Source organism: Pinus tabuliformis, chromosome 5_1 (genome assembly GCF_031772625.1).
Source record: "Pinus tabuliformis cultivar Carrire ecotype Pingquan chromosome 5_1, CPIR1, whole genome shotgun sequence".
NCBI lineage: Eukaryota > Viridiplantae > Streptophyta > Pinopsida > Pinales > Pinaceae > Pinus > Pinus tabuliformis.
In genome coordinates, this window is record NC_142305.1 from 920839861 (window position 1) to 920850649 (window position 10789).

At 38.9% G+C, this 10789-nt stretch overlaps 1 pseudogene; it reads left to right on the plus strand.

Moving 5' to 3' along the window:
• Positions 1–7034: 7034 nt before the first annotated feature.
• On the plus strand, positions 7035–8246 carry LOC149167800 (cold shock protein 2 pseudogene; annotated as a pseudogene).
• Positions 8247–10789: the final 2543 nt, after the last annotated feature.

Here is a 10789-nt window from a genome sequence, read left to right on the forward strand (position 1 = left end):
TCGAAATTCCCCTGTTTCCTTTAGTCAACATCCTTTTAGTTTCCCCTACTTTGATAGAGCTCCCTATCCACACTCGCCTGTCTGAGACACTCTTCCTCAATCTGCCTTGGGGTATCTCTATCCAATCATAAATTTTATTACTCTTGGCCCAGCGCATGCCTTCATTAGCTAGTATGTTTGCTACTTTGTTGGCTGTACGACGCACATGAGTAAAACTTATGGTTCTCATGTTCTGTAGGTGAGAATGAATCCGTTGATATACTTGCAGAAGCCGCCAATGTCTCGAGACTTTATCTGGCACAGAGCCATAGCAAATTCTCTTGACCGAATTAATAATCAATTCGGAATCAGCTTCAATAATGGTATTATGAAGATTTGAGTCCTTCAAGATTTCTAGACTTTGCTCAAGGGCCATAAGCTCTGCCATATTGTTGGTGGATTTACCCAAATGGCTATGAAAGATGGTTTTTATGTAACCATTTTCATCTCTTATTACTCCTCCATACCCCACCATACCTGGGTTTCCTTTAGAGGCCCCATCTATATTGCATTTTAAAAATCCCTGAGGGGGTGGTTGCCAGAAATCCTTATCATAAATTATATGACTTACATTCCTATTTTTGCCCTGTGGGGCAAGCCCCTGAAGACCCAACTGCAGAAGAATCTGTACATCCTTATCTTTAGGTTGGTCTTCAGGGGGGTTTTTAATGAGGGTCCCTACTATCTCCTTGAGCTGTCTTAAAATCTGAGCCATGATGTTCTGGGGAGAACCTTTCCTGTTCTTGAATATTTTGTTGTTGCGTTCTTTCCAGACATCCCATATTAGAAAGCCTGGAACTAATGCCCAAGCTTTGTTGATTATTTCATTGTCAGAGAAATTTTTCCTCCACTTCTTCAGAGTGCCGGTGATGCTGCCCAAGTCCCTATCTGTTTGTCTGAATATTGAAGCTACCCCGTTCCACAAGGTGGAAGTGAATGGGCAGATGTTGAGTAGGTGATCCATGGTTTCTTCTTGTACTTCACATAGCTAGCATCTGGATGGACCATGTACCCCTCTTTTCCTAAGATTTTCCCAGGTCAAAATTTTTTTATGCTGCACTAACCACGTGAATAGTTTGATTTTCATCCAACTTTGGTTCTGCCATAGGTCCTTCCATACCCCATCAGGGTTTGGGTAGTCAAGTCCTAGGGCTATACGCTTGGCCTCTTTGAGGTTAAAGTTACCTTCATTGTTATTGCCCCATCTCAGCTGGTCTGAATCTGCTAATGTCAAAATATTTCTTTGTTCCAAGATGTCCATTAAAGCTTCTGCCTGTGCCTTTAACGGGGAGTCCTCACTGTAAACCAGGTTCTTCCATGATCTCCATTTTTCTTCCCTTCTTTCCAGATCCTAGAAGTCATTTACCCTGTGTAACCCCTTGTTGTCAATATCGTTCTTGAGATTGGCGAATTCTTCTTTTAACAGTTTAGGTTCCTGTTGCCAGTTATCTTCCCAGAACCAAGCAAGGTTTCCATCTCTGATTTCCCAGAAACTGTGTTTCTGCACAATGGCTCTATTTTCCCAAGCTTTGTTCCATATGTGGGAGCCTTTGATGAGCCCAGACATTCTAATGTGGTCCTTGTCTTGCCAATTGATTGCATATTTCTGTTTCCAAATTTGGGCCCAAGGGGAAGCCGAATCTTTTAGCCATCTCCACCATAGTTTAGCCCCCAAAACTTTGTTTAGCACTTCAAGATCATCCAGTCCCAAACCACCATGTGTCTTGGGTTTACAGATCTTTTCCTAGGCCACCAAGGCCCATTTTTTTTTTCCCCTTTGCCCCAGAGAAAGTCTCTTTGGATATTTCTGCATTGCTGCATGACTCCTTTAGGAGTTGGAAGGGTTGAAAACATAAAAATGGGGATAGTTTGTAGGACAACTTTTGTGAGCACTAGCCGTCCTGCTAAGTTCAAAGACCTATTAGTCCATTTCCGAATTTTGTCCTGTAGTTTATTAGTCACCAGTTCCCAAACTGTCTTGCTCAAAGGTTTGTCTATTAGCGGTACTCCCAAATATTTGGAGGGTAACATATCTCTTTGAAAGCCTAGAATTCTAGATATATTTCTCTGAATAGCAATGTCAGTGTTAAAAAAGAAAATCTTTGATTTGGTAAGGCTTACCTCTGTGCCTGCAGCCATTGCAAAGACTTTCAGGATTTGTTTGTAGGCTAGAGCTTCCCTCACCATAGGTATACCCTGCAGCATGGTATCATCCACAAATTGTTGATGGGTCAAAGCATCTCCATTCATGGTGAGTTTGAGACCCTGGATTTTGCCTTCTGCTTTGGCCGAATTGATAGCTTTGCCAAGCCCTTCCATCATGAGAATAAAGAGGAAGGGTGAGAGAGGATCTCCTTGTCTGAGACCTCTTGTAGGGTTAAAGGGTTTGGAAGGTGAGCCATTTAACAGTATCGAAAAACTCGAGGTAGTTACAAGGGCCATAACCCATCTTACCCAATTATGGTCAAAGCCATAAGCTATAAGAACTCTCCTGATGTAAGTCCAACTTAGCTTATCATAAGCCTTTTCTAGGTCAAGTTGCATAATCATACCTGCCTGCCTCTTGCTCTTAAGTGAGTGAACCACCTCATGAGCTTGAATAATGTTGTCGAGGATTTGCTTGCCTTCCACATACCCAGTTTGTTCCATAGAAACGAGAGTAGGAAGAAGGGGCTTAAGCCTGTTGGCTATTATTTTGGAAATAATTTTGTACACCACATTGCATAATGCTATTGGTCTAAATATGTTTGGTGTCATAGCATTATCCTGCTTGGGGATCAAGGATATGAAAGAGGAATTGAGGGCCTTCAATACAATTCTGTTTTTCCTTGAGTCCTCCACCACATCAAGGTTATCCTGCTTGACAATTCCTCAACATGCTTTGAAGAAGTCAACATTAAAACCATCTGGACCTAGCGCCTTCCCATTTTGCGTCTCTTTGATCACTTCACTGATCTCTTCTTCATTCAAAGGCCTGTTTAGATTGTAATTGTCTTCCTTTGTCACAAGCTTCAGAATGTGTTTTGTAATGTCATTGATGAGTTGTGATCTATCTAAGAGAGGTTCCTCGGAAATGCCTTGGAAATGTTGAACCAACGCTGCTTCTATTTCTTTGTGGGTATTGAGTTGCTTTCCTTGAGCATCTTTGATGACTGAGATCCTGTTATGAGACCTGTGATCCATGGTGGATTTGTGAAAATACCTTGTGTTCCTCTCTCCTTCTTTTAACCATTGTACCCTTGATTTCTGTTTCTAGAATATTTCCTCTTGTGCGCATAATTCTTCCCATTCATGTTGAAGGTGTTCTGCTTGTTTCTTTCATCCCTCGTTGAAGCCATCTGTAATGAGGATCTGGTTGATCTCATGTAGCTTCCGTTCAAAAACTTTTTTGGTTTCAAAAATGTTGCCAAATTCATTCTTATTCCAATCTTTAAGCTTGAGTTTGATATGTCTCAATCTTTTATGTAGGAGGAACATTTTAGTACCCTGAACATGCATATCCTCTGTCCACCATTTTTCAATATTGCTGATAAAGTTCGGATGGGTGAGACAAATGTTTTCAAACCTGAAAGGTCTATTTCTTGGACTTCCTATAAAGGACGCTTCTAGTTGAATAGGCCAATGATCCGAGCCACCAAAAGGAAGTATCCTCATTGACAGGTCAAGGCCTGTAAGGATAAGGTCCTCCAAGATGATAAATCTGTTGAGTTTTGAAGCTACCTGGGACTCGCCTCCCCTTTTATTATTCCAGGTAAAGATTCCATTACTTGTCTCTATGTCTACTAGCCTCATTTTGTTTATAAAATTCTGAAATTCTATGGAATCTCTGCCTAGTAATCTAGTTCCACCTTTTTTTTCCGAAAGGGATCTGATCATATTAAAGTCCCCTCCCAAAATCCAGGGGATGCCCGAATGTCTGTTTCTTAGATCCTCAAGTGAGGTAAGAAGCCTGAGTTTGTCCTCAAGTTTCTGTGGACCATAAAAATTTGTGATCAAATAAACTTCCTTGTCCCCCAAAGGTTGAATAACCATTGATAGGTAGTTTCTTAATGCTTCAGCATCAAGGACTCCTAGTTTCAGAGGGTTCCAAAGTGTAAGAATTCCTCCTGCTGTTTTATCTGCTTTAACTTCTAGATATTCATATTTAATCATCCATTTGTTGTGTATTTCTCTTATTTTTCCAACTGAACATTTTGTTTCCTAGATGAAAATCATATCTGGTTTTTCCTCTTTCATTCTATTGCTGAGATTTATTTGTTTCTTTTTTTTTCCTAGACCCCTGATATTCCATGTTGTGAGCTTCATTAAGAAATATTTGTAAATGAGTAACTAGTTAGGTCTTTCATCTTACTTGAATCAATCATAAGTTTCCACACTCTAGTAGCAGCTCATTCTGTTTTTTCCTGCCTGGGTTCTTAGGAGCTAGTCCCGATGCTGCCTTCATTGTTTTCAGCCCTTCGTTGTTCTGACTATCATGACTTCTTTTGACTCCTGAACCTTTCGCCTGGGTTCTCCATAGGAATAGCTGTTGCACCCTATTTAACTCGTCTTGTGGTAGCGAATCCATTCCTTTGGTGGTTCCTTGCTCCAGAAACTTTTCTAGATCTAGATGCTCCCTTTCAAGAATATCTTGCAGTTCATGATCCTCTGTTCCCACCTCGCTAGGGGTCATCTCTTGGTCCCTGTCCAGTTCCATAGTGTTCAGCAGATCCTCCTTTTGTTGGTTGTTTTCCTATGTATCCTCCATGCTATCTTCCTTTTCCTTCTCTACAGGGTTGTCCTCCAGAGTCTGGTTTGCTTTATCTTGCTCCTCTTCTTTTTCTAATACCTTATACCTATTCTAATTCATCTGTTTTTCCTCATTGAATTTTTTTTGGTACCTTCTCACTCCTTTACCTTTGTTTCCCACTTTGTTAAAGCTTTCAGTTTCTTTCCCTGAGGTAGCTTTAGTTTTGTTTTCCATTCTGTTTAAGGGGAAATCTCTGAATAGATGCCCATGTTCATGGCATTTGCGACATCTGAAAGGGACATGCTCATAGTCCACCACTTGCACCCATTCTTCATAAAAAACTTCCAGAATTACTTCATCCAGTAGAGCTCTAGAGAGGTCCATCTCTACACATATACGGGCAAAGGAGGTATACTTCCCCCGCATAGTGGCCTCTAATATTTTAACAAAATGCCCTAGTTTATTTCCTATTGCTTTTAATGATTCTGGTTGCCAATAATCCAGTGGTAGGGAGTAGAGCCTTACCCACAATGGCACTGATGTGAAATTTTCACACTCCAGGACAAAATTCATTACCCAAGGCCGCATATAGAGGCTTGTAGCTGCATAGAAGTAGGGCCCTCCTTCAAACTTCTGGTCTTTATCCTCAATGTTTGTAAAAACTACAGTGAAGAAACCCTTGGATCCAAGGTGTAGATCTATATCCCCCTTAGGTTTCCAATGATCCTTCAACCATACCTGTAAAGCCTTCTCCGTAGGCCATAACCCCATGAATTTACAAATGACTGCATAAGTCGCCATGTGTTCCTGATGCGCCTGTAGCACTGGATCACTTAACACCACTCGAGATATGATGGTTGCCTTAGGCTTACAAGGTCCAGTTCGCTTTCTGGTATCAACATTCTGATTCTCTCCTTCTATTTGCTTTTCTTTGCTAGCTCCTTCCTGCGTATTTTCCTGCCCCTAGGTGCCTTTGTTTTCCTGTTTCCTTTCTCCTGAAACCCCGTTTTCAGCCTCCAGAGGTTTCTTGAATCTGTTAGATACTGCCTGACTGTAGGAGGGAGTGGAACTCCCCCCCTCTCGCCTCTACATGGTGCCCAACACTGCTCTTCTGCTACAAACCCTAGCTCTCTACTTCCCCTAGATCAAAGGTATTCCAACTCCATGCAAAAACATGTTTTCTATTCTATTATGTATTACTGTTAAAACAGACCGACATTAAAAAATAAAACTCGTGTATTGTATTTCATTATTAACCTTTCAAAAATTCATGTTCTATCTGCACAAGCTTTAATGGTTGTGAGTGATTGTAGGAGGGGGGTAAATTTGCGAGGAGTTTAACAAAGGGCAGGGGGGTGCAAAAAGGTAAAAACCCTCATTTTTATTTTGACATGCACTAGGAAATGGAAAATATCGTCGGCCCTTGTGGGTTTGTAAAACTACCATACCCCCTTGAAATCATTTTATGATATGGGAATAAAGTTTAAGAAATAATGTATTTTATTATTCATCGAATATTCCTCCGACGAAAAATAGCGGGAAGACATTTGTGGTAGGTGGGCACATGTTCATGGTTTGAATTATTTTTAAATAAATTTTATTCTGTTTTATTTATTTATTTATTTTATTCATATTTTAAATAAAAATGATAACATGATAAATAATATTGTTTAATAATTTTTGTTAATCTAATTAATATGATTACTTTTTTAACTAATAATTATAATTTGGGTTTTAATTAATTAGGGATTTAGGTTCTAATACAAATAATTCGTTTTAGAAGACTAGATTTGTTTAGGAGATGATGACAAGATTAAATTTTCTAAATTGCATGAATAATTAAACTACATATCTCATAACCAAAGGATAAAAAATATCGTCTACTCTAAGGTTTCTCCAATAATTTCCCTAAATATTTTCTCCAAGATAGCTATAAGGTTCAACTTCTAGCTCCTTCCTTGTCAAGCATGATCATCTTAACAAATTTACACACTAATGTATCTAAAGCATACTCTAGTTTTGTCAAAACTGCTAAGATGAAAGAATATAATAAAGGAATAGCAATAAGTGAACGTAAACCCTCCCTAAATCTAAGATTGTGCTACTTTTAGCAGAGAAAATGGGAACCAGTGACCTCTCTCCACCAATTCTCCATGGCTTGGTTGACAACATATCTAGCATCGACAAGTCAGGGGTGATTGCATGTTCACACCTCATCTTATTTATAATACTCACACATATGTCACATCTAGGCTCACACATATGTCACAACTGGGCTTATGTGTGTGCACATAATAATTCCCCTTTTCCTTAATAACATACAAGATTTTTGGTTATGTATTAGGGCAGGAGAGGCGTCGAGAGGGTTTGGAGACGAGGGTTTTTAGATCTGTGTTAGGTGTATTTTGAGGGATTCGAACCATGTCTGAGGGCAAGAGATCCGGAAAGGTTAAGTGGTTCGATTCGACTAAGGGTTATGGTTTCATAACCCCTGATGATGGCAGCGAGGACCTGTTTGTGCATCAGGCTTCGATTCACTCCAACGGGTTTCGATCGCTGGCCGAGGGAGAGGCCGTCGAGTACACGGTCGAGCGTGATAATGGCGGAAGAACCAAGGCCCTAGATGTTACCGGGCCTGATGGAGCCTTCGTCCAGGGTAACAGTGGAGGCGGCGGTGGAGGCCGAGGCGGCGGTAGAGGCGGAGGCGGTGATGGCTACGGCGGTGGTGGTTACGGCGGCGGTGGATATGGCGGTGGCGGTGGGTGGAACGGAGGTGGTGGTCGTGGAGGAGGTAGAGGAGGAGGAGGCGGAGGTGGCGGAAGCTGTTACAAGTGCGGAGAGTCTGGCCACTTTGCGAGAGACTGCACCAACGATGGCGGTGGTGGTGGTGGTGGTGGCGGCGGCGGCGGAAGCTGTTACAAGTGCGGAGAGTCTGGCCACTTTGCGAGAGAATGCACCAACGGTGGCGGTTCTGGTGGTGGTGGCGGCGGCGGCGGCAGCTGTTATCAGTGCGGTGACATGGGTCATTTTGCCCGAGATTGCCCTAACCGTGAAGGTTGAGCATATCGGAAGCCTGCCCTTCCTCTCTTCTCGATCTCCTTTAGCGTTTTGAATGTTGTGCCCGCTGCCGCTACTCACGCCTTCCCTAAGATTTCGTGGTTTCTGGCTTTTGTTGTTGTAAGCCTGTTCCAGTTTTGGGGAGTTTTGGGGAAGGGAATGAGCCCGCTGATCTGGAATTCAGAAGAGAGGTGCATTTTTCCAGTTCTTCACTCTTCGGAATGATTCACAAGATCATTCCTTTTTATTTTATGCTTTTTGTTTATCACAGCTCCGGATACATAATGGACTATGTTTAATACACTATGTTTATGTCGTTTTCAATTACGTAATTATATCTACCGGTTTTCAATTATGTAAATAGTAAATATTATGCTGATATCTATAAATATAAATATTGAACTATCACTGTTTTGAACTATGACTGCTGCTCTGATCATTAGTAACTGTTTCTTATCAATTAATGAAAATTGTGCCTTTGCCTTTTTTTCAGATAAAAAAATAGATAGATCTAATGTTACATACAAAAATAGATAGATTTAATGTAGAATTACATACAAAAATAGATAGATAACATACAAAAATAGATAGATTTAATGTAGAATTTACACAAAAATAGATAGATTTAATGTAGAATTACATACAAAATAGATAGATTTAATGTACCATTTACTGTTGATTTGCTTTTTAGCTTTTCGTCTTTTCATGTATTGCCAATTCTTTTTAAACACACATTATGTATTTTATATTAAAATAATATTATTGTTTTAAAACAATAATGCCAAAGGATGAGGCTGACTGCTGCTCTGATACTATTAGTAACTGCATCTCATACCTGTTGCAACTCTAATATCATCTCATACATGTTGCTACTCTAATAGCATTAGTAACTGCATCACATGCTGAACGCTTAAGATATAACATGCTGAATTCTGAAGATATGAAGATATATTATGATGAGGCTGACTGCTGCCCTGAAGATATAACATGCTGAAGAACATGCATCTCATACAGATATAACGTGTATGACATGAATAACATGCATCTCATACAGAAAACGTGCATACAGATATAAAGTGTATGACATGCTGAATAACATGCATCTCATACATGCTAATGTATGAATAGCATGTATGAATAACATGTATGATAGGCTGAATAACATGCATCTCATACATGCTAATGTATGAATAACATGTATGATATGCTGAATAACGTGCATCTCATACATATATAACATGCTACATGCTGAGGATATAACATGCTGAATGCTACATGCGGAGGATATAACATGCTGAATGCTACACGCTGAAGATATAACATGCTGAATAACATGATGAGGCTGACTGCTGCTCTGATATCATTAGTAACTTACCATTAGTAACTGCATCTCATACATGCTGAATAACATGACATGCTATGACAGGTTGAATAACATGCATCTGCTACATGTTATATAGATGCAACATGTATGACATGTTGAATAACATGCATTTCATACATGCATGAATAACATAACATGCAGCATGTATGATATGTTGAATAACATGCATCAGATACAGCATGTATGATATGTTGAATAACATGCATCAGATACAGCATGTATGATATGTTGAATAACATGCATCAGATATAACATGCTACATGCTGAAAATATAAAGATATAACATGCTGAATAACATGATGAATGCTACATGCTGAAGATATGAATGATATAACATGCTGAATAACATGATGAGGCTGACTGCATACATGCTGAAGATATAACTATTAACATGCATCTCATATATTAATATATGAATAACATATATGATATGCTGAGTAACATGCATCTCATACATGCTAATGTATGAATAACATGTATGATATGCTATGCTGAATAACATGCATCTCATACGTGCTAATGTATGACTAACATGTATGATATGTTGAATAACATGCATCTCATACATGCTAATGTATGACTAACATGTATGATATGTTGAATAACATGCATCTCAAACATGCTAATGTATGAATAACATGTATGATATGCTGAATAACATGCATCTCATACAGATATAACATGCTAAAATGCTAAAGATATGAAGATATAACATGATGAGGCTGACTGCTGCTCTGATATCATTACTAACTTATCATTAGTAACTGCATCTCATACATGCTGAAGATATAACATGATGAATAACATATTTATGTTGAATAACCATGTTATATACATGTCATATATGTTGAATAACATGCATCTCATATATGCAGAATAACATGAAGCATGTATGATATGTTGAATAACATGCATCTCATACAGATATAGCATGCTACATGGTAGCATGCTGAAGATATAACATGCTGAATAACATGATGAATGCTACATGCTGAAGATATGAAGATATAACATGCTGAATAACATGATGAATGCTACGTACTGAAGATAAGAAGGATATAACATGCTGAATAACATGACGAGGCTGACTGCTGCTCTGATATCATTAGTAACTGCATCTCATACATGCTGAAGAAGATATAACATCCTGAATAGACATACTGAATAACATGCATTTCATACATGCTAAATAACATGCATCTCATATATGTTGAAGATATAACATGCTACATGCTGAAGATATAACATGCTGAATAACATGCTAAGGATGAAGCTGACTGCTGCTCCGATATCATGAGTAACTGCATCTCATACAAGCTGAAGATATAACATGCTGAATAACATGCGCTCCGACATCATGATGAAGATATAACATGCGCTCTGATATCATCAGTAACTGCATTTAATACATGGTGAAGATATAACATTGATTTTCTTATCAATTAATGAAAATAAATTGCGCTTGAAAATTAAAAAATAAAATAAAGATATAACATTAATTTTCTTATCAATTAATGAAAATAAATTCCCTTGAAAATTGAAAAAATATGAAAAAAATTAAATTGCCCCTTGGAATTAAA